The sequence below is a fragment of the Cricetulus griseus genome, chromosome 3, assembly GCF_003668045.3.
Source record: "Cricetulus griseus strain 17A/GY chromosome 3, alternate assembly CriGri-PICRH-1.0, whole genome shotgun sequence".
NCBI lineage: Eukaryota > Metazoa > Chordata > Mammalia > Rodentia > Cricetidae > Cricetulus > Cricetulus griseus.
In genome coordinates this window covers 186627668-186649192 of record NC_048596.1, presented here as the reverse complement: position 1 = coordinate 186649192, position 21525 = coordinate 186627668, and positions in this window count along the sequence as shown.

The following is a 21525-nucleotide window of genomic DNA, read 5'->3' as shown; positions in this document are numbered from 1 at the left end:
TTCCCTATACCCCAGAGGACTTTCGGGCACTAGCTGAGCTGGAGTTTAGCTGTCATAGGCACATGCACCCAATGTTTGTAAGACATTCTTCCAAAGATCCTATTTAAAAATATATCTATTAATCCACACATGGCAGGAATAAGACTTGCTGAGAAAGCAGAGGAGGGGTAGCCCCTGCTTATTTGGAAGCCCGCTGCCAGCTGCAAAGCTCTAGGCTTTGTGAGGGGTCAAGATGTCAGGGCTGGGGGCAGAACACTCATCTTGTGCCATGAAGACTCTTCCCAAGAAGCCCTGGGCGATGGGATTCTATTCAGTGTAATTGTATGTTAGGAGGAGGAGGAGGAGGAAGCGACTTGCATTGCTTTTAATTATCAAGGACACGCTAGCTTTTTCAGAACCATCTGTTTAATTGTGATTACAAACGGCAATGTAAAAACACAAGTGATTAAGCAACACCAAGTTCCCTGCCACCAACAGTTTTCACAGAACGAGCCACATTGTGGAAGAGCATGGCACCCTTCCCTCCACAATATTTCATGGTTTAGCAATTGACAGCCTACGATTTGTTACAGAACCTCATTCAGAAGGAGCTCAACTTATTAATTAGTGTTCTTCGATTACATCCTCTGGTTACTCCTTTTTATTAAAGCCAAATTCCCTGAGAGGAAAGGGGCTTATATGAGGAATGAAGCAGGTCAGAGTCCTTCCCAATTCCCATCACATCCTGGCGGCTTCCCATGATACACGTCACCTATAATTAACTACCGGCATATTCCATCATGTTGTGAGACTCATCTTTGGCATTCATAAACTTCAACTTCTGCTCTCCTGGTATTGGTTGTCATGCTTGCCATGCTGTTATTATAAAAGCTGTGAGTGTTGGGGACTGTTCTCAGGCACGAATAAAAACAGCTTATCCTTGACATTTATCTTAATTTGAGATTCTTCTGTGCCACTGCTGCAAATTCCGGTGATTTGTTTATTGATGATGATGGTGAGCAGCAGCAATGTCGTGGTACCAAACATGGAATCAGACAAAGTTGCTTAGCTCTGGCTTAGGATGCCAGATTAAGTAAATAAAAACAAGATGCAAACACAGTCAGATGGCTACCCTATCTTCCACCCAGGGCATTTTAGATAGCTTATTCAAACCATTTTCAAAGAAAAATGTTGGGGTTTATGAACTGCCAGTGAAGTTGTGAGAGAATTCTTTTTATTATTATTTTTATTTATTCTTCTCTGATATATTACATTCTGACCCAAGTTTCCCCTCTCTCCTCTCCTCTGAGTCCCTCCCACCAGAGAGATTTCCTCAGCCTTTTCACACAGATTTTTTTTCCCTACACTCAACATAGTGGACCTTTTAGTAACTGATTTAAAATGAAGACCACTACGTTAACAATATCATACACTTCCCCACAAGCTTTTTAATCAAGGGCAGAACACTTTAAAGTCCACTTTCCTCCCCCAATACCTCAAGGGATAAATATGAGCCTTAAAAAAATCAAAGAACTAAAGGCACTTAAATCTTCAAAGAAATTAAAAGGCTGTGTGGTTTTTCCAAATTGAACTGGTGGCATTCTGCACTACATCAACTCCTCACTTAGCCTCCTCTATGCAATCCGAAGTCTTTCTAACCATGAGCCTACAATTATTTCTGCCTCATTTCAAGCCCCATCCCCATGAAGGGCCACATGCTAAGTGCTGTATTAATGAGGAAGCAGATCCTAGAATTATTTGAGAGGAAGAGTTCGATCCTAGGAAAGGGTTATCTATCGTATCTTCATTTTTTGATGATGGTGACATGGTTAATGGGTTGGATTATGGTCCACTGCAAAGACAGGTGAAGCAGTGACCTTTAACCTCTGTGGTCTAAGTCCCAGTGGGAATCTGATGAAGAATGAACGCTATAGACACTAACCTCCGTAATGATGCTTATGGAGCTAGAATCCACATGTCCAGAGTAAAGAATCACTAAGCAATCCCAAATGTGGACCAATTAAAACATCCCTCCAAAAGCTAACCAGATATGTGGGTTGCTTTCAAGCTTGAGGAGAGTTTTCATATTCTGAATGCTTGAAGAAAGTCTCAAAACTGTGCCATGTACCCACGACTCTAACACACTGTTGAGTGACAGTTACCTCTTCCTGTTGACGATTGCATGGACCAGTCTTACACAGCCAGAGATACTGTTGTAATTTCCCCCAAACAACCAACTTTACATCAGCTGTTAAGACACAGAACACCTTCCAAGCACTATTGCTTGAAGAGACATGCTTTTATGTTCACCATACTAAATGTATCATAGAAGAAAGTACACCAATTTACACAAACAGAAAACAGTTCCCCATCTAAGTGTGTGCGTTCTTCAGTTGGCATTTGCAAAACCTTAATTTTCCAGCTTTGTCGTCCATGAAAATGATCGATACATCCAAATGTGAGACTGGCTCTGATGCCAGGTATAGTGGCATATGTCTTCAATCCCAGCATTTGAGAGGCAGAGGCATCTAAATCTCTGTGAGTTTCAGGCCAACCAGGGCTACATAGAGAGACCATGTCTCAAAAACAATACAAATAAACAAAAGTAACTTACTTGGACGCTCTCAACAAGTAATACAGTACATAAATTAATAAATTTGGTTACTTCTGGGGACTGGGCTTGAGAACTGGAAAGGAAGAAAAAGTCTTTCATGGCTGTGTTTCTACAGTATTTTTCACACAGCACGTAAGCTATAGTGCTAAAATACAAAAGTAATGCCAAGCATAATGTGCATTTGTATAAAAGTGGTGAGTAATTCCTTTAAAACTTGACTTTAAAAGTCCATCAGTGGATGTGGGGGAGCTGGCTCAGTGTATAAGAGCACTGGCTGCTCTTCCTGAGGACCTGGGTTCAATTCCCAGCACCCACATGACAGCTTCCAACCATCTGTATGTAACTCCAGTTCCAGGGCATCCAACACCCTCTCATGGCCTCTTCGAGCATCACACATGCATGTGGTTCATGGACATACATGCAGGAAAACACACACACACACACACACACACATTTTTTAAAAATAAAATGTTGTTTTCTGAGATAGCCTGGCTTATTGAAGGAAGCCAGAATCTGCACACTGAAGAGGTGTGGGCAAGGAAGATTAATAGCTCAAGGCCAGTCTCAGTACACAGATCTAGGGCAGTCAGGGATACTTGTCTCAAACAGAAACAACACAAACCCTTTTAAGGCCTCCCCAAAGTGTCACAGAGCTAGAGACCATAAGGAGTTAAACGGGCCAACATGTAACTAAAGCCGTATGGGCAAGGAGACCTGAGCAGATTCTGCTGTGAGATCATCAGTTAGACAGGAACACTGGGTTCTGCCTGTGGCTCCCTGAAGTGCTCAGAGAAGATTTTAACAGAGAGTTCCATTCAAAATGTACAAACAGATAGGAGACTCTGCCTCATAGGTAGAACAGAAGTGAACCTGTGTGGCCATGTCTTGTTTGTGCTCTAACAAATAAAGATTTCCTGAAGATCAGAGGGCAGAGCCAGCCACTAGTTAACCATAGAGGTCTGGAGAGATGTACAGACAGACTGGAAGTGATATGGCTGGGAGGAGAGAGGAATTTAAGGTGGGAGGAGACAGGAGCTCACTCTCTTTTCCGGTGGGAAGTTGGTGAGGTAAGGTGTGGCTGTGGCTCGATCCTTTGTTGCTCTGATCAGCATTTACCTCTATATCCGACTCCAGGCTTTTATTATTAAGACCTATTAGAACTCATGCTACAAACCTGCTCTGTCTGACTGTCCACAGTTAGGCACAAATGAAGCCTCAGTGGCATGGACAAGACAACAGAGGTTGAAAAAAAAGAAAAATGTGCCTGTGACACCAGAGTTACCAACTATCCCCCTAATTCACAAGTACTCTAAACAGTGTCACCCGAGAGAGCTCCAAAAGCACCAGGTATGATTTTTACATCACAGGGAGTGTGGGTGGGTTGTTCTTCCAGATGCCAAGCACAAATTCGGATCCCTCTGGAGGCCTAGTCTGTCTCAGCCAGTAGAGAACTCAACATAAATGCTTTTCCAGGGAGGTAAAGCAGCTGGCAGTTGACATGAACAAGCATGCTAAAGGAATGAAAAAACCCAGAAAAGAACCAACAGAAACTTCATCACAGAAAAGAATTCCAACCAAACCATCATCAAAACCGAAGACACCAAACTACAAGTCTAGTTTCTAATCAGAATAAGGATGCATTTGGTATGTATTCAGCAGCAATGTGCTTATATTCCTCTCAATAACTAAACCAAAACCAACCAAGCAAACGGCAAACCATCCCAAGGGCTGGAGAGGTCAATCAGCAGTGAAGATACTTGTTGCTCTTCAAAGAACTGGAACTCGATTCCCAGCACCCACATCAGGCGGCTTACAACCACCTGTAGCTCTAGCTCCGGGGCTCTGCTACCTCCCCCGGCCTCCAAGTGCACTCACACATTATCAGGGTCTTGTTTGCTTTCCATACTGACCAGAAGCTTTTGATCCTGGCTAATCCTCCCAAGTGCTGGGATCAGAGCTATGTATCCCGCACCCAGCCCGGGAACTCCTATTTTTAAAGATAGAGAGAGCTATAAAACCATGTGGTACAGAGTAGGGATTCTTTAAATATTTCCCACTCACAAACCCTTTTCCCCAGGGAAATTTTCTCACAACCCACAGAACACTGCTAGTCATATTGTTATTTTACAATAACTCCTTGACACACATACAGCTTTACCGTTTATTACAGATGAAAGCAAATGAGCACGGCAGTGAGATGAACAGGCTTTTTTAGTTTCCATACAGAGAAAATATAGCTGATGTTTGACATCAGAGGAGAGAGCTCCTGCAGTATTGTTCGGGGTTGATTGATAGTTTCATTTTATAACAGTCAATGCTAAGAAAGACCTTTTGCATAAATATGTAGTACAAAGTAAATTTAGGGCCATTCCAGAAATTGTTGGAAATTTTGTCTAAATCTCAAGCTTAAATTCCATTATTAAAGCACAGAGGCCTGTGTTCCAGTGGGGGAGCCCATACCTATGCTCCAGTAGGGGACCCCACGCCTGTGCTCCAGCAGGGCACCCCATGTCTGTGCTCTAGTGGAGGAGTCCACACCTGTGCTCCAGAGGGGAACCCCATGCCCATGCATTTATGGACAGCACCGGACCTAGTGGGTTACCAAAAAAAAAAAAAGATTTGAAGTTGGGAAAGGAGCACATTAACAGGAATATGGGAAAGTGGGGGAGGGATTTGGTAGATATGATCGTATTTCAGCATACATTTGTATGAAATTCCCAAAATTAAATAAAAGTTTTAGTGATAAAAGTAAAAGAATGATGCTTGGATGTGTAGGTGACAGCAAAATGACCTAGCAACATGTCATTAGCATTCTGGAAAGGAAAAGAAACAAGACAGAAGTAGTATATAAAAAAATTAATGGCTCAGTTCCCCAAGTCAATGTGAGACATCGCCCCAAGGAGACCGTTAAAAGAATTGTGAAAAATATGTGTGATAAAGTAAATAAGAGGGGACTTATTTACTTTATAAAGTAAATAATAGGAGGAGATCCAATAAGCCCCAGGAATTGTGAACTGAACGGCAAAGGTTCTGCGGCTAACATGCTTCCATTAAAGGAGTCCTAAAGGTGTACTGCAGAAAAGATGTGAGGAAAGATGTGGCTGCAGGTGGAGGACTGAGCTACAAGGACAAAGACTGTGGAAGAGGTTAAGTAGAAGAGTAGGTCTAGGGCAGAAAAGGCAGCTTAGTCTAGGGCAGGAGAGATGGCCCAGTGGCTAAGAGCACTGGCTGCTCTTCCAGAGAACCTGGGTCTACAGCAACATTGATTGTCAAGATGTCTCACGATGAGTTGTTTGTTTTTCCTGTTTTTGGTTGTGAGCCTCACCTTTAATGGCTGAGCTATCTCTCCAGCCCCATCCCACCACACAAAGGGTGAGCCCCATGCAGATAAAGATGATGCCCTCAATGTTCTCCAGGAAGAAACTGGTGTGGACTGCAGAACCCCCAAATACAAAAGAACAATGATGCAGTGGGTGGGCCCCCATACCCTCCACTGATCTGTGATGACGAATGAGAAAACCTGCAATACATTTTATAAAATTTCCTTAAGGAGTTCCACATTTGAAGCTTTTTGGTGGCTCTGTGGCTGACTGGGTTGCTCTCAAGTTATCCTGCATGAGTTTGGCTTTTTATTATTTTTTAACTCTTTTCAACCTTGACCTTAATTAAGTTCTGATTTCCAACACAGTAACCCTCGAATACATTGCTTAGGATCATTTAAAATGGAGCTCTTGTTTTACTGTCTTCCTGAAAAACAAGTTTGTAGTAGATATGAAGTGGGGCTTCAGTTGCTTTAAGTAAAGATAAAAACTAAAAACGATCGTCTAGTTAACACACAGGCGGCTGTAATGTTCCGAAATGAAAAAGAAACAACCAACAGAGGCTGGAATCAAGAAACCCAAGTGTACACAGAGCCCAGGGCTTTCAGGACAGCACAGCATAAACAGGGCCAGTCCCTAGCCCCAACCAAGGGGCACTTTCTGAGCCTGAACTGCGAACATGAAAGGATAGTTACTTGTTCAGTCTTGTCACAGGACCGCACGAGTAAAGCACGCTGGAGTACCCTCCCCCCCCCTTTTTTTTTCTTTTTTCCTCTTCTTTTCTTCCTCCTCCTCCTCCTTTTTTTTTTTTTTTTTTTTTCTTCATTTGACCACGCATTTGATCTTCAGGGTCATTTTGAGAAGCGGGACAGCAGGAACAGGGAGGAAAGACTTAAAGTGATTTGCTCAAGGGTGAAGTTAGAAGCGAAGTTATCGGCTTTCCGGTGCTTCCAGGCGGGAACCCCAAGAACACAAACCCAAGGTCCCATAACTTTAACAAGGTAAACACTGGGGCCACTGACAAGCAGGGGGTTAGTTAGTTCATCAGTCCCCATAATTGCACTCTTTCACCCCAAGACCACTGAGACGCCCAGTGACCTCTGTGCACCCGGGATCCCACGTCGGTCCCACACCCCGCTCCCCGCCGAGACTGGGTTTAAACTCACAATCTAGGCACTTCCTGCGGTCCGCTTTTTCCTCCACCGCCGGGTCCATCTTGTTGCCATCTGTTGCCACAGCAACTGCAGAGCGGCTCACACTCTAGCAAGAGAAGCGATGATTGGAGAAGGCAGGCGTCCCTAGCAACTGCCTGGTACCGAAGCAAATTTTAGTTTCTTGGGCCCCAGGCTTCAGGGCCCAGGCGTCACTCCCACCCCAATGCTATTCTTAGCCAGACCTTTCTTGGGTTTTCAAAGCCACTTCACACAGGATCTCGGTGAACACCTGCCTCTTCCTGATACAGCAGATCCCCATTTCCACAGGAGTGTTTATCCTGTGGCCCTTTGACCTCCTCCAGAGGTCCCTGAATGCCCTTCAGTTATGTGCTGAAGAAGTTGGAAGCTCATAACTTCCAGATGGATTAGCCCACCTTCCTTTTCTGAGACAGAAAACAATTTTTGATGCTCTACCCAGAGTTAATTTACACTTATTTAAATTGGCGCTTAAGACACCTCCAAAAGAAAGACTTTAACTAGTGATCTTTCACTCATTCAATTAAAAAAGTCATATCTAATGATCAGTGATGATTGGTCAAATATTAGTCATCAAGGGAATAGTCTAGGCACCGAAAGACTGCAACTGTCAAGAGTTTACTTCTGGTATAAACAAGGTCACAGATAGCATTGCACATAATGTGGTCAAATTATGGAGATTTGTGATGTCTGGACAGGCTGGTCAGGAGCGGCTTCTTTGAGGAGACAGCATAGGAGCTGAAGCACAGCAAGATAAAAGTGATGGAGAGGTCACAGAGAAAGCAAAATGTGACCGAAATAGGACATTAAGGGCAGACTTGAGTTTGAGTTAGTCTAGAAAAGGGAGAGGTCAGTGAGGCTGTAACAGAAGGCATGAAGGTCAGTGATGAGATACAATGGGATGGCTCTTTGCAGAACTGGTCCCCTTCCCCCCTCAAGTATCCGGTGCTGCTGTCCCCTGTCACATACTATCATGTCACCCTATTTATTTCCTTCACAGACCTTGTTAGCTTCTTTTCCCCTGTGGGCTCCATCAGCACAGATTGTGTTATTTGTATCCCAGCACCTAAAATTGTAACTGGTCCAAGACCAACACTAAATAAATACATGTTGGCCGCATGAAGTGCCATGCCACAATACCAGGAATCAGGGGCTGACTGAAAGACTTAAAAATTAGCAAAGAAATATAGCCCAGAAACTGACCAAGGCTACTACTATGACTTAGTGCCTGGAATTTTCCAGCCACCAGCAATTACTCCCTTACAAGGCCATAAGATAACTGGGTACCAAGAATTCCCAGATGGCTACCCTCCCCGAGGGGCTCATGAAGGAAACAGATTGCCCCACCGGCCAATGTGTCAATAATTAACAATTAAGGGTCCCTATGAAACAAAGAGATAACTACCATTAGTTAGCACATCCTGAGGTCTGCAGGTTTTACAACTGGTGGGTCAGGAGGCTATCTGATTCCCAGGCCTCCCCTCAAGACAAAGGGCTTCCTAGGAACCCATGACTCTGGTCACATACTCAACGGACAGAGAGTCGAGGTCCCTCCCTAAGCTTATAGTTTTTGCCTTTAAAAACGCCTGTGCCTGGGGCACGGGGCTGCTCTCTAGCCTGCATGCTGAGAGAGCCCATTTGTACAAACGTCCACCTTTCATTAAAGCCTCTTGCTGTTCGCACCAAGTTTCTGCCTCCTCATGGTGATTGGGGTGGCCGCAGTCCTGGGAAAAGATTCTGGAGGCCTGAGCTGGGGGGAGGGGTCTTACATGACTATGGGGTTTGGGAGAGAATAAGAGAACTACCTCTGCCTTCAGGACTTTGAATGCCCGTGAAAGAAATGAACTACAAACTATATTGATAAACTGTGTGCAGAATTGGATGGTTTGAACTCTGAGTGCTGTGCAAAGGCATTCTACAACCCCTGACAGTTTCTTTATTCTTTCAATTACATCTCAATTCAATGTCACAAGTGTAGAATACCTACTGTACACCAAGCACTGATAAAAAGCCACCAGGACAGACATCAGCTCTGCCTGTGGAGCTTATGGTCTATGGATAGTATGTCCACTGCAGCTGACACTTGTAGCTTAATAGTTCCTGTGGCCCTAAGTTCTTGATAAGTGTCTGGTCCCAACTGGAAGGTGGGCTAGATGTAAATTTGGGTCATGAAGACTTTGAGCAATAGAAGAACAAAAAAATACCTCTTTGCTTATTCAAAAATATTGACTTCATGTTGAAATGACAATGTTTTAGATATACTAGGTTGGATACATTGCTATTAATGCTAACTTTACTTGTATTTTCTACTGCTTAATATGGCTTATGAAAAATGTCAAAATACATATGTGTCTGGCCTTAAATGTGCATTTGACAGTGCCTCTCCACTTAGGAGCTTCATGCCAGCTGAATACACAAGTGAATTCTCAATGTGATGTTAAAGTAGTCATTTGGGACTTGGCACATGGAATAGCAAATTTCAAATCGAGGAAGTAGAACAATATTTTACAAAGAAAACAAGGCAGAAATCTTCCACAGCTTATTGCACATACTGAGCATGCACCAAGTCAGAAGGGGGCAACTGGGGAAGATTCCCTCAGACAGTGTTGAGACCTGGCATCCTTGAAGCCTCCAGAGAAAGAATGGGCTTTAAGGAGACCCTGGGGAAAATGTACACTGTGGTGCCTACAGGATTTCAAACTATGCAAAAGGTAAAGTAGGCCTGGCTCTGAACCCTGCAGGCAAACTCTGAAGGGCAAGAGAGGAGCCCAGGAGTCACCCCCAGCAGAGCAAAGGAAGAACTGCCAGGTTGGAAACAACCCTCCCTCCCTCCCTCCCTCCCTCCTCCCTCCCTCCCTCCCTCCCTCCCTCCCTCCCTCTCTTCCTCTCCCTCCTTTCCTCTCTACCTCCCCCCTCTCTATGGGCTCCCTGATATCACACATCTGAACCCACAGCTAGAAAACTATTTTCTGGCCTTTCTTGAATTGGGGCATGGGCTGAAGGAAAGGAGGGAACAGTAAGAAAGTTGTTTCTTGTCTGACATGCCTGTGGCTAAGGGATGTCATCTCTTGAGAGTCCTTCAGGGAACATACCCCCATAACTAGGAAACCATTAAGACATGAGGTCAGACAGGCCTCTTGTCTAGCTGGTGCTTTGCAGCTCCTGGGGACCTGACAGTGCCTTCAAAATGTCTTGATATTTGTGCTTCTTCAACAAAAGACCTGAGACTAGAGAGTTTATAAACAAAGGAGTGTACACACAATTAATTTGTGTTTATTTTCACAGTTCTGAAGGTTGGGGAGTCCAAGACCAAGGTTCTGGAAGATGAATTGTTCTGGGAGAGCCAGGTCTCTGCTCCCAAGATGTACTATTTGGAGGTGAAGAGTATTGCATCCTCCCCCAGCAGGAGGGAGGGGGAGAAGGGAGAACTTCCTCCCTGAGTCCCAGGGCACTTAATGCTACTCACAAGGGGGCATCTGTCACAGCCAAATCATTCTTTGGAGGCCCATCATTGGTACGGGTTGGGGAGGCTCTCCTTTGCTTTGGTCTCCTTGTCCCACTAAGCCCCCTCCTAGGACCCGGTACAATTTCTGGAGTAGCCCATGTCTAGTGTGATAGAATGATCACACAAAGTGAAGAAGAAGTGGAGAGGGGTGGAGAGAGAGAGAGAGAGAGAGAGAGAGGTGCCCCTGTGATGGCTATCTTGTCAAAATGACTGGAATTAACTAAAAGCCAAGCTGTTGGGATTTTTCTTGACTGAATCATTCAAAGTAGGAAGAACCACCCTAAATTCAGATCTTTCATGGGTCACACCTTCTGGTGTGGTAGCCTATATAAAAGACCTGGGAAATGGAATTTCCCTCCCCACTCTATCTGCCTGCTTGATCTCACTCTCTCTGGTAAGTCCATTCCTTCATTGGCATTAGAGCCAACTTCTTCAGGATTCCAGCAGCTAGTGAAGACTGGCTGAGACATCCAGCCTTATGGGATGAGCAACTATTGGATTCTTGAACTTCCCATCAGTAGACAGCCATTGTTGGACTAGTTGGACCATAGCCTGTAAGTCATTCTAATAAATCCCCTTTACACACACACACACACACACACACACACACACACACACACACACCAGTTCTGTTCCTCTAGAGACCCCTGATTGTACATTTCCTGTCTTCAACAAATTCAAGGTCAAAGAGAAGTCATACATTCTTTGTTTGCTTATTTTTTGTTTTCTTTGATTTTTATTTTTTTAAGCGGGGGAGGGAGGGTTAGGGGTCTCATGTAGCCCAGGCTGGTCTTGAACTCACTATGTAGCTGAGGATAACCTTGAACTCACGATCTTTCCATCTCTACCCCTCAATTGCTGAAATTATAGGCACGTGCCACCACTCCTGGCTCACAACTTTCACTTAAACAGTATTGAAACTACGTTTTGACACCTACAAGGGTCCAGAGATGTCTTGGCATCTGACTGTGTTTATCCACAGGAAGGGGAATAATTTGCCTCACAAAGAAACTTTGAAGAGATACTAAAAGGCAAAGATAAAGTTGCTTTATGAATTCATCCCACAGGTCACATTAGTTTGGCTTAAAGGCTACATAAGAAACACAAGCTAGGCTTTAAATATGGGCAGAACCGTGCTCATCTTGAAGAATACAATGGATGTGTAATGTTAGAGGCCGAAATGTCTATTCTTCCTCCAGCAAGGAAATGAGTTAAGTAAAGTCGAAGGACACCTCAGACTTTAGACAATCCCCAATCCCCAGAGGGCTTTCTGGGTCTGCTGGGAGGAGCAGACAGTGGCACTCTGTACTCTGTACAATGACAGAAGCTGGGAACTGAATGTTGTTCTTAGCACCAGATATATGGGCAGGCATAGGAAAACAAACACAAAACCAAAAGCCATGCATATGGAAAGAGACATCTCACCAAAGGCTGACAATGGAAGTAAAAAGTAGATGAAATTTGTGAGAATCTCCCCTAAGTAAAGAGTGTCATGCAAAGGATACAGACTTTATCCTTAACCAGACTCCTAAGAAACACCATGTTTGGGTTGGATACAGCACAGGAGCCTAACACTTTATTATTGCTAAGGTGTTAACATATAATTGAGCCGTGAAGTCTACAAGGCTGAGCCATCTTCAGGCCACAAAGTGTTAAAGAAGCCAGATGCTGTGGGGAGGGCTCCACCACACAAAGCCTATATAAGCAGAAGAGGGATATGGGCAAGAACTTGGGAGGTAAACACCAAGAAAACCATGACAGGTGTTTTAGAGATGAATATGTACAAAACTCTTACAACGTAGCAGTTACTCTGTATGGGAGCCATGGTTGTTCTTACTAGAGATGGTGTGAATTCTGCCATCTGTTACTGCTCAGAACTTGCTGCTAGAACTCTCTGTGCTGCAGTCCCCACTTCTGTAAAAAGTGGGGCAACTACCATCAGAGGATTGTTAAAGAGGTGGGAGGTTTGCAGCGTTGCGCCTGACCTCCACACTCCTTCATATGTTCTGGTTTGTCTTAATTAATACTCTTGGCTTCAAAGTAGAGGAACCCATTCAAACTAGAAAATGAATTTGCGGAAGAACTTGACTACATTGTAGAATGTAGGACAGCCATGGCACTGGAAGATTATACCAAGACCCAGAAAGTCAAACAACCCCAGAGGAGCTATTGAGACTCAAATGTCCCTTTATTTCTGTTTCTCTCTATATATCCACTTCACTTTCATCCTTTAATTCAGACCCATCTTTCTCTGCTTCTCAACCCAGGTCTTCAAGAGTCATTCTAGTCCCTACAAGTCTACCCTCTCATGTGCATCTCTGTCTCTGAGCATAGAGATTTGAATAATGCTTTAAGCATGTATGATACTTTGCAAATGATACCTTATTTGGAAAACTAATCTTTGTAGGTGTAATTGGGTTTAGGGGTTTGAAATGAGATCAATCTGAACTCACCTATTAGACCTTAAATCCAATACCTCATAAGAGGCAGAATGGGAAAGGACAGACACAGAAAGAAGAGGAGCCCGTGTAAGCAGAGAAGCAGAAATCAGTGGTGCAGCTTCAGAAGCCAGAGAATGTCACCAGGCACCAGAAGCTGGAAGAGGCCAAAGAGCACTGCCATCTTAAGCTTCCAGAGGGGAGAGCACTTAGCTGACACCATGACTTTGAACTTCTGATCTGGAACCATGAGAGAATACATTTCTATTGCTTTACTCCACCTAGTTTGTAACCATTTGTTGCAGCAGCCATAGAAAAGTAATTCACGGGGTAGTGGGGAGATGACTCAGTGGACAGGAGCACTTACTGTGCAAGGGTGGGGACAAAGTTCAAATCCCCAGCAGCCATGCAAAAAGTCAGACATAGCGACATGAGCCTATAACCCAAGGACTGTTAGAATCAGAGACAGGGGGATTGCTAGAGTTTGCTAATTTCAGATTCAGTGAGTTAGAAACCCCTTTCAAGGGATAAAGTGGAGAGCGACAGAGCATGAGGCTGCATAGGAACCAGAGGAGGGTGTTGCCCATGTGGGGAGAGAGGTGTGCTTGTGCAGCTGGGCGTACACAAGTGTGTGGATACATGTGGAAGCCAGTGGCCTACAGGGGCCGTCGCTCAGATGCTACCCATCTCTTGTTTTTTGAGACAGGGTCTAACTGGCCTGGAACTCACTGATGAGTCTAGTCTGGATGGCCAGAGAACTCCAGAGTCCCATCTGTGTCTATCTCCTCAGTGTGATATCACAAGCACATATCACAATGTCTATTTTCAGGAATAAACTCAAGTTGTCATGTTTGCACAGCAAGCTCATTTTTTCCACTGAGATATTCCTATAGTCAGTCCCTTGTTCAACATTCTTTTTTGATGTTTATTATTTTTTATTTAAATTCTTTAATTACTACTCATAATTACATATCCGTCCCCCCCATTCCCTTGCCCTCCCATCCTCCCATGTTCCTCCCCATGCCCCCAACCCACCCCCCAACTCCTACCCAAGGATAGTGAGGCCCTCCACCAGGGACCTTCAAAGTCTATCATATCACTTGGGGGAGGACCTAGGCCCTCCTTGCTGTATCTGGGTTGCAATAGTATCCCTCCATAGGGAATGGGCTCCCAAAGTCCATTTGTACTCTAGGGATAAAGACTGGCTCCACTGTTAGAGGTCCCATAGACTGTCTTGGCCTCCTAGCTGGCACCCACATTCAGAGGGCTTGGTTCTGTCCAATGTTGTTTCCCCAGCTTTATGACTAGGGTCTCCATGCTCTCACTAGGTCAGGTCAAGTGTTTCTGCGGGGTTTCTGCAGCACTGTCTTGGCTCCTTTGCTCATCCCTCCTTCCTCTCCTCAACTGGATTCCAGTAGTATGGCTCAGTGCTTAGCTGTGGGTATCTGTTTCTGCTTCAAACAGCTACTGGATGAAGGCTCTAGGAATGGTAACCAAGGCAGATATCAATCTCATTATAGGGGAAGGGCATCAATGGCACCTTCTCCACCACTGCTTGGATTCTTAGTTGGAGTCATCCCTGTGAATCCCCTAACATTTCCCCTGTGCCAGACTTCTCTCCAAACCTATACTCTCTCCCTCTATCAAGGCATCTCATTTCTTACTCTCCTCTATTCCTCCCCTGTTTCAGTCCTCTTGTTCTCCTTCCCCCTCCCCTTCTTCCCTTCCCACCTCCTTCCTCTCCATGCCCCCCTCCCACTTTGTTCAGGGGTTCTTGTCCCCCTCCCCTTCCTCAAGGGACTATGCAATCTTTTCTGCTTCCAATTTTTTACCACTAAATATTCATTCAGAACTTACCATGCCTTGTCAATTCCCTACTACAGTTCTACATGCCAGTATCATATCATGCCTTGTCTGCCATCACTCTTCCCAAACTGTGTCCTGGACACCCCAGCATGCCACGGACAACTCACAAGAGTGTATTGGGATGGATCAAGATTTTAGGGGGCCGGGCTTTGGTGGTGCACACCTTTAATCCCAGCACTCAGGAGGCAGGGGCAGGCAGATCTCTGTGAGTTCGAGACCAGCCTGGTCTACAAGAGTTAGTTCCAGGACAGCCTCCAAAGCCACAGAGAAACCAGATTTTAGGGTCAACATCTGCTGGAAACTGCAGAAGCAACTAGTGAGAGGATCACAATTTCAACATTATATTATTATACTTCATCTAATGACATCAAATCTGCTCAAAGCTGGGTTCCCAGAAATCGCAGTGATAAAAGGCAAGTGTTTCTAAAAATCAATGGAAAACAAGAAATGAGGGAAGGAGAGCCAATAAAAATCTAAAGCTCAAGAGGGTGCACAGGGGCTATTGGGCACCGAATTGTTTGTATATGAATACTTATCAAAGCTGCTTAATAAATGGAATTGTGAGTTTTTCTTCAGCCCTCTGAGGCTGTGAAACAATAAGACACTGAAAATATTGCCCCCCACTTCCAACTTGATTTTTCCATGAGGAGATGGAAGCCATTTCAATGTTTATGATGAGCAATGTCTAACACATCACTAATGCTCTCTGGGGAAGAAGATTAGCTGGGCTCTTCTGAGTGGAATGACTTCCTAAGATCATTTACTGTTTCGAACAGAAAATATGTTTCCTTTGCTTCCTCTTGTGGGACTGTCAAATGAATTTCAATTCAAGAAGCATGCACTGGGCATTGAATGAGTAGCTAGGAATCAAAAACATAGGACCTGATAGATAGGTTAGAGATTCAGTTCTCCTGTCTATTAACTTGACGTTCCGAGGCCAGTCATTTCAGCGCTCTGAACTTGAGTTTCTGCAGGTAATAAGAGGTATGCACTCATTAAGAGATGTTATTTAAGAGCCTACCATGTGCTTGGCCCTATTTCTACGATGCGAGGTAATCATCCTTGTTATTCCTTTGCAGCTCCCCTAGGGAAACTTTTAGACAGTCTCATCCTCATGTGCTCTCTAAATTTTAATACTGCATGTATACTCCAGTATTTACCAAATGTATATTTATTTATACGCCATTGTGTATGTGAGTTCGTATGCATGTGTGCTGGCTAGTTTTATGTCAACTTGACAGAAGCTAGAGTCTTTAGAGAGGAGGGAGCCTCAAGTGAGAAAATTTGTCTCCGTAAGACTGGAGTATAGGCAAGAGGATTTCCTTAATTAGTGATTGATGTGGGATGGCCCAGTCCATTGTGTGTGGCACCACCCTGGTTCTGGATTCTGTAGGAAAACGGGCTGAGCAAGCCAGGAGGAGCAAGTTGATAAGCAGCATCCCTTCATGGCCTCTGCATCAGCTTCCACCTCCAGGGTTTTGCTGTATTTGAGTTCCTGTCCTGACTTTCTTTAATGGTGGATTATGATGTGGACATGTAAAAAAAGTAAACCCTGTTCTCTCCAAGTTCCTTTTGATCAGGTGTCTCATCACAGCAATGATAACCCTAAGACAGTATGTGTGCACGTGAGTGTAACATATGTGTCTATGGTATATGAGTACATTGGGAGGGATGTATGCACACACGTATGTGGGTCACAGGGCAAGGTCAGGTATCTTACTCTATTGCTCTCTGTTTTATTTTCTTGAGACAGGGTCTCTCACTGAACCTGGAGCTAAACTGACAGCCAGTAAACACAGCCATCTCTGTCCCACACAGTGCCGGGGTTATAAGCATGCATGACCACATGCCAGCTTTATATATATATATATATATATATATATATATATATATATATATATCACCATCAAGGACTAACTTTGCCTCTTTAATACAGTATCACCTCACATTGGGAATTTAAGTTTTAAGAGATAAAGTGGATAGCATTTCTTCCCTTGGACTCTAAGGTGAGCATCTGTATAACAGATTGCAAAGACAGAGAGTAAATCTCTATGAAGTGGTAACATAGGGAATGAGTTCCAAGCCTCTCTGAAGACCCCGATGGTGAGGTCTGAATGGCAAACCAGGTGAAGGTGAGCCTCACAGCAGGGAGCCACTTGTGGGAAGAAAGAGCCCAGCCAGCACAGGATACTCTGTCACCAGAAGGTCATTTTCAAGAACAGTATATCAAAGAACCGTTGGTAAACAGTAGATGGCTGCATATTATGTACAAGATGCTTTCCTCCTGCTCACGGGTGCTATGAGCAGAAAATGACCAAGCTCTGTCCTTGGGGAAACATATCAAGAGGCTAACTTCTGGGCCAAGTTAATGCAACCAAAGGTATCTGGTATCTACACAGACCTAGAAGAGAAAGAAATGTTTAAAGTGAATGTCTCTGGAACTTCCTCGAGTGCTTTCTAGATGCATTTGTGCTGACAGCTTTGTTGCTCATGAATCCTCACAAACTTACAGGGTTCTTTTTTCAATTCGAAGATAAGGAACTGAGCCTCAGAAAGCAGGCTGACCTGCCCCAAACCACACTGCTGTCCAATAAGCCAACTGAGCACCTGCAGGGCTATTGCTAAGGTCTTAGGCAAGATGATACAAGTCCAGATCCTCCCCCTCCTTCAGAGCTCTGTCTTCCAGCCTCATCTCTCTGTCAGTGAGATGTGTTCATTCAGTTTGCAGAGTTGGATATCAAGCTTAAGACCATCAATGAGAAGACTAAGTTATAAGCTTTTATAGGGTCTAAGAATAAATGCCATGCACACCACATTTAGCTACCTGATGTCTTACTTGTAACTGGAAAATATATCTTATGACCTGAGGATTAATTGGTATGTCATAACACATGTCTAGGTTGTAAGAGAATGCAAAATCGGGTTTTACTCTGGTTTTAGATACATTTAGAATGTGATTCTAGGGTCTTCCAACAGCATATCCCAGTGGTTAGCTGTCAAGGGGAAAGCCAGGAAGAATCACCTGTTAGGAGCTACCAGGCACTAGTAAGCACTCAAAAGCCATCTAATGGCTGTTGAGATAGATCAACAGCAATGGACATCTGCACCCAGAGTCAGTAACTGATTCGTGATATGATCTATCCTATGAATCTGTACTAGGAGCATGTAAGAGAAGATCTAAGATTAAAAGAGGATGCGGGGGTATGGGTGGATGGGAGGGAGAGGGAACTGGGATTGGTATGTAAAATAAGATTGCTTTAATTTCAATAAAAAATAATTAAAATATGAAAAAAGAGGATGGTGGACCATCAAGATGGCTCAAGAGATTAAGAGATAAAGGAACAAGCTTTTATGACACTCCGAGTTTAATCCTCAAGACTCACACGATAGAAGAACTGACTCCTGCTTCAGGTTGTCCTCTGACCTCCACACAGCCCTGCCCCCTGCCCCAACAAATGCATAAGCAGGTGTCCTAGCTAGGGTTTCTATTGCTGTGATTAAACTACACCATGGCCAAAAGCAACTTGATGAGTGAAGCGTTTACTTTATCTTATACTTCCAGATATTTATCCATCATGAGGGGAAGTCAAGGCAGGAACCTGGAAGCCAGACTGAAGCAAAGGCCATGGAGAACTGCTACTTACTGACTTACTCCTCATGGCTTGCTCGCTCAGCCTTCTTTCTTGCTTGCTTGCTTTCCCTCTTTCCTAAAATTATTGGGATCTTTATTTTTACTGAAAATAAATTTCTTTTCATGCAATATATTCTGATCACAGTTTCTCCTTCCCCATCTCCTCAAAGATCCTACCTTGACTAAATTGTAGCCTTATTTAGTTGGGCATCCCAGAGTGGGTCTGTGGGATGCTGTTGGAAGTCTGACCTCCTGCACATTCCTTTAGTTTTAAATAAATATTTTCTGTCTAGGAACCCTGATGGCCATAATGTATCTTTCACAGCTTGATTGGTGAAGTTGCTTATAACTAATTGAACACACCCATGTCCCACCTGGTGGTAAGCACCAAGTCTGCCATCTAAGCCACAGAAGTAAAGGATTTCCCTCATTAACAGGGAAAAAAACAGTTAAGAAAAGTCACTAGGGAGATTGCTCAAGAACTGAAATGAGGGCTGGGGACATTGTTCAGTGGTACAGTGCTTGCCTGGCATGTACAAGACCTTGGGTTCAGTACCAAATACTGAAGTTTTAAAAAGAACTGAGATTAAAAGACGAACAAAGCATTACAGAGAAAGAATAACGCACGACTCTCTCTTCATGATTGAATTAAATGGACCCAACCTGTTCTGAAGGGACAAAGTCATTGGTGGGGGGCATGCTCTGTGCTCTGCCCTCACATGGTGCATCTCTCTGCAGATGAAGATGCTCTGGGCCCTGACCCTTTTCAGCATAGGAAAAAGGAGAAATCACAGTGCTTGTTGCAGTGCTTTATGGCTCCCAAGAGGACGTTTCAGTAAAGTTTAAAGTCTCTCTGGAACAACCCTGAGGAAGGCCTGAGTTATCAGAAGTATCACCATCCCCTCATCCAGCTGAAGTTACTTAAGTACCAATCATTCTAAAGGGTCCTGAAAGCACAAAGATTCGGAAGACACGGGCGCTTTCCCCAGGGGCCGTGAGATGTAACAAAGTCCTAGTGTTTGAAAGTAAGGTCTGTTACTCTCAAACCTGATCTTTCTGAGTACATCTTGTGTCCTCTTTGGTCACCAGTACTGAAGTCTACAAAATGCATCCAATCACACTTGCCTCTCCAATTCCAAAATATTCATGAGCTCATGGAGGCCATCCGCATGAAAGTACTTCTTCATAAACTACAAAACTTTCACTGGCACTCTTGACTCAGACTGGAGTGTGGGGTCGTCACACAGGTGTGGTGACAAGGTGCAAGAGCCATGTCTTTAAGAGGAAGGGGGACAGAAACCGGGGCAAGTGCCGAGCCTGTGGTCTTCCATACTTTACTTGGCTATGCATCAGCAGGAAAACAGAAAGTCCAACTTAAAAAACATCCTCATTGCCCTCATCTTTCATTAGATAACTTAGAGGTTTGGGAGAGTCCTCAGGCCCCTGGGCTCATTAGAAAAGCAGATGGACACATCAGAGGGGTTAATAGAAGCCAGTGATGACTCAGATAAGACTTAGTCCTACCACTGCCAATACTCTAGAGATGGCTATGACTTTGAATGCAGAAGGACTGACTTTTGAAAGGGCAAGAATCATGAGGGAAAATCTAAAATGATGTCAGGACTTATGGAAGTGGCTCTTCTTTATAAGTCAAATATCTCTCTGGCCTATGGCATTTATAATACACAAAAATGAAGCATTTCAATTTTTTTCTTAAGTGTTCAAATACTGAAGATAAAACTGAGAAGAGGAACATTGTGCCTGATACATGCATGAGTGTATCGTGTGTGTGTGTGTGTGTGTGTGTGTGTGTGTGTGTGTGTGTGTGTGTGTGTGTACACCTTTGCACATGTATATTTCCTGATAGCCCAATGGAGATGAAGAAATAAACTCAAAGACACTTGGAATGACATAGCATACTTCATCTGTGTTCTTTAGAGTTCTCATTGTCTTGCCCTGTCAAGCATCTGACCTTGCCACTCAGCTCCTCATAAGCAAACTTTACTCTCCTGCTGGTAACTCTCACCACCAGAATCATCCAGCGCCACCACGTAAGAATGAACCACTCCACACAGCGGGGATAGGGAATTCCTATGCAATAGCTAGCGGTTTGGTTTTAGCTGCTGCTTTATCAGATATTCTTGAGAATGCTGTCCATCCTGGACTAACATTTCTTGTTCCACTCTCAGAAAACAGTTTGTTATGTAGTAGCTCAAGAAGTGAAAGTGTTTCTAAGTCACTTGTAAATATTTCTACACAGTCTCCACTTTCCCTGTAGCTAGCACAGGGTCACTGAGTGGCTAATAGTTCGGTACTCAAAAACATGCAAAGACAGTGATCGTCAGCTAATCCAGTGACGTGTCCAAACTCTTGCCACACACATGCCTGGGCCCATGGCTCCTGTTCTCTCTGTTACTGTTCTCCCACATTCCTAGCCTTCTCCCCATCTAGTTTTGATGAGCATATCATAACGGGGTCTCTGGTTCCTGTACCCCTCAGCGGGCTGCCTGAAAGCTTTTCACAACTTTCTTGTGCACCTTTAAACTTTAATAATGAAGACTGGATTTGTGAGAACAAGCGACAGATGGAATTTGAAAGGCACTTTATTTTTGTTCATTAAAATGTAGCACAGTCCTCTTGACCTCCAAGCTCAAGGGGTGCTTTGCCATCTAATGAAACAGACAGCTGGCTGTCCCAGGCAAGGAAGAATTCAACTTTACATTTAAATGCCATCCCTGGAGTGTGACTGGGGCTCTCTATGTTATGAAAGTTTAAAGAAAGTGAGGTTTAGCTGGCAGATCTTTGAAAATGTGATCAAAATGAGAAAATGAATGAAGAAGCCGCCACCTGGATGAGGAGGAACTTGTGAGAAGCCCTTAGCCAGAGGAGGCAGGAAGCTGCACCAGGTTTCCTGACCCACGGAAACAGTGAGATGAAAGATGCTCTGTGCTAAGCCACTGAAAAGAGACGCGCCCACACATA